The sequence below is a fragment of the Vitis riparia genome, unplaced genomic scaffold, assembly GCF_004353265.1.
Source record: "Vitis riparia cultivar Riparia Gloire de Montpellier isolate 1030 unplaced genomic scaffold, EGFV_Vit.rip_1.0 scaffold699_pilon_pilon, whole genome shotgun sequence".
Taxonomy (NCBI): domain Eukaryota; kingdom Viridiplantae; phylum Streptophyta; class Magnoliopsida; order Vitales; family Vitaceae; genus Vitis; species Vitis riparia.
The window spans coordinates 130,897-134,032 of NW_023269738.1; the positions used below are offsets into that span (position 1 = coordinate 130,897).

Below are 3,136 nucleotides of genomic sequence, written 5' to 3' on the forward strand. Positions count from 1 at the left end.
GCTGAAAATGGATCACAGAGATTTTAATGCAGATGTTGGCGTAGATACGATATGTATGTTGCCTATTTTCACCTGAACCTGGTTGAGACTCCATGAATTAATTCTCAACCACTTTCAATTTGACTCAACTTGATCTTACCTTGTGTTTTCTCACAGCAGTCCTTGAAAAAGTGTTTATGTTTTACAAACTGACCAGGATGAGCCAAGGTTCAGTGTTTATGTTTATGCTGTGACTGATTTTTTTAGCTAATTTAAACATCCCTCTGTTATGGCAGTTATGCAAGGAGATTCACTGCCACAACAGGTAAGACTGAAACATAATATTATAGAAGTTGTTTTGTTTCCAGGTTAAGTTAGTTCAATATTATTAATTGGCTTTTTGATGCAGCTTCCTCTTAGGGCCTGGGCTTTGCAAGCAGTGCTGGAATATTTCAAGCAATTTTATGGCAACCCTCCAATCAACATCCATGAAAATGGTTTTTCTCTATCTCTTAAATATGTTCTGGTAGTTTTACATTAGAGAATAATGGTTCAAGTTCAAGTGGACCATATTATGCAAACCTGACTCAAGTATTTTGTTGGGGTTAGCAGACAGGGGTGAGGTTCACTGGGGCCAGCAAATCCCATTTTCTTTTCATCTTGAGTCATCGCCTGACAGTCGAACTTTGTATGCTATGTGTCACCAGATCAACAAACACCCCATAATGCATCCTTAGATGACCTGGGAAGAGTGAAATATTTGCAGGAATACATTGGGAGTGTGCTTGATGCAGTAAGGTATGTCTATTTCTGATACAGCCTTGATACAATTAACTTGTAGAAATTGCTTTTCATTCCTTTGATTCACTTCTAAATGAGCTCCTTCAAAAATTTTCTTTGAAATGGTACATAAGCTCTTATTCCCCTGACCTGGTTTTCTATTATCCTTCTTTCATTGTGCTTTGCTACCTTTTTCATTGGAAGGTTATGGGCTTTTCTAGGTTCGTTCTTAATTTTTAGCCCTGTATTGAAATCATCCTCCAAAAAATCTGTTCCCCGAGACGGAAAAACAGAATTATCAATCTATATAACACATTGATAGGATGAAGTAATGCAAGACAAACCAAAATTATCCCCTACCGTAACAAGGAAACATGATGACTAAACATCAGCACATCCACTAATTATTTTTTTTATATACGTAAGAAATTGTATTAAAAAGGCGCAAAAATAGAGCAATGTAAAACACGAAGAATCAATTGATAAAAATATCATATCATATATATATGGAAATCTCACATGTACAATAACATAGATATGACATTGATAATAATGATATGCATGAGAGACTCCTAGATCCTATACATCCTAGATCCTAGATCCTATAAATATCTCCCCCTTTAGCAACATAAAAAGAAACGAAGGGGGATCCGAAACACACTCAAGGCTGAGGAGGCGGTGGTGGAAACACAGAACGTAGGTAAGCCATCATCTCCTCGTGCTGACTCTCCTGGCGGCTCTCAAGCCGCTCAATCCTCTCTACGAGATGCTCAAACTGAGAGGTGAAGGCGGCTCAGACTGATCGATGTGATCATCTATGGAAGAAAAACGGGTATCATGCACTCCTAACTCCTCCATTCGAGAGAGCTGATCTGTGCTGACAAGTCCATCCAGGGTGGATAATCAGGAGCATGAGGAGCCTGAGATGGTAGCTCGGTAAATGATGGCTGCGATGAAGGGCCTGCTGTGAAGGACGGCTCAGTCATCATAGGCTTGGATAAGGTGGCCTCAAAATGAATCCCCTCTACTGATGTGGAGGCGGAATGTCAACATCGGGCCCTCTCTGCTCAAAGTCCCTCTGAGGGTCCAACCCATCCTCCATCTCTCTGATCTCGGCCTCCTCCTCTACTCCTGGGTGTATCTGATCATGTCCGCGAGCCTGTCGCTCGGCTTTCCTAACCCATGAGCCATCGGGTGCCTTCTCGAACTTCATGCGCCCTAGAGACTGCGCATCATACGTGTCATAAGTGGTGGGGGCCTCAAAATCTGTCTCTCTACTCAAGTCGATCCTGGCATCCTTGAAAGCACGGGTAAGGAATCGGCCATATGGGAGTACACGTGTCGAGCTCTTAACACAGGAGATCATGTGCATCATCATAAGGTAGCCAACATGAATCCGTCTCCCGGTGAGGATCGAGTCAACAATGAAAGCCTCGAGATAGGAGACCTCGTCTCGATGACCTCCACGTGGCAAAAGAATCGAACAAATCATATGGTGAAGGACTCGGCTAGTCACTGTCAAGCTGTGTGCCGATGGTTTTCCCATCCCTTGAGGATCGGCAAGTCCGCACAACCTCTGAACAGCCTCTCTAGGCTCAAATCCCGGCACAGTGGGCCACACCTTGGCCTCATAAACACGGAGTCCAACCGAAGGGATGTCGAGAATGCGGCAGATGCTCTCGGGACTCAAACGGATCTCAACGCCTCTCACAGTGGATAATACGGGTCCTCCAACCTCGTAGGTCGCCCGAGAATAGAAAGCCCGTACCAGAGTCGGGAAGACGGGCTCAAAGATCGTCACTACGAGCAGCCACTCCATCCGTCCGAACAACCCCTCAAAGCCAAAGTGCTGAAGTTGGGAGAAATTGACACTTCTCCCTGGGATGACTTTCCTCTGAGCAAATTTTTGCTTGTAGCGCTGATAGTCCTCATTCGAACTGAAGAGTGTCGTGTCAAACCTCGCCTTTCGGCGAGCCTCCGTCTGCTCGGGCTGAGATGGCTCAACAGGACGCTTGCTCTGAGCCCTGGAAGTCCTCGTCTCTCTCCGCGGTGCCATCAATGAAGTGAAAGAGGTGAAGAAAGAGTCCAAACAAAGAATGAAATCAAAGAGGAAGATGCAACCACAAACCCGAAACCCTTGACGCCTGGAGATGCACCTCAACAGCCCTCACAGGCGCGGTGAAGAGAGGAGACGCCCTGAAGAGGTGAAACCCTGGGTTTCAAACCAAAACCCTAGCCCAAATCCGTCCCAAAATGAAGTCCCCAGAATGCAAACCGTCCCAAAACTGGCCAAAACCTCTTCGTGAAGCAAGGATATGAAGGGGCGGGAAGCTCTGGAGGCGAAAATGGGAGAAATGAAGCGCGCGGGGGCCGTTTT

General features: G+C 45.4%; 1 long non-coding RNA gene across 1 annotated transcript; it reads left to right on the plus strand.

Moving 5' to 3' along the window:
* On the plus strand, window positions 1-457 carry LOC117910291. Its single transcript, XR_004650606.1, has 3 exons — window positions 1-53; window positions 276-304; window positions 389-457. It is a non-coding gene; the product is annotated as an uncharacterized LOC117910291 (long non-coding RNA).
* Window positions 458-3,136: the final 2,679 nt, after the last annotated feature.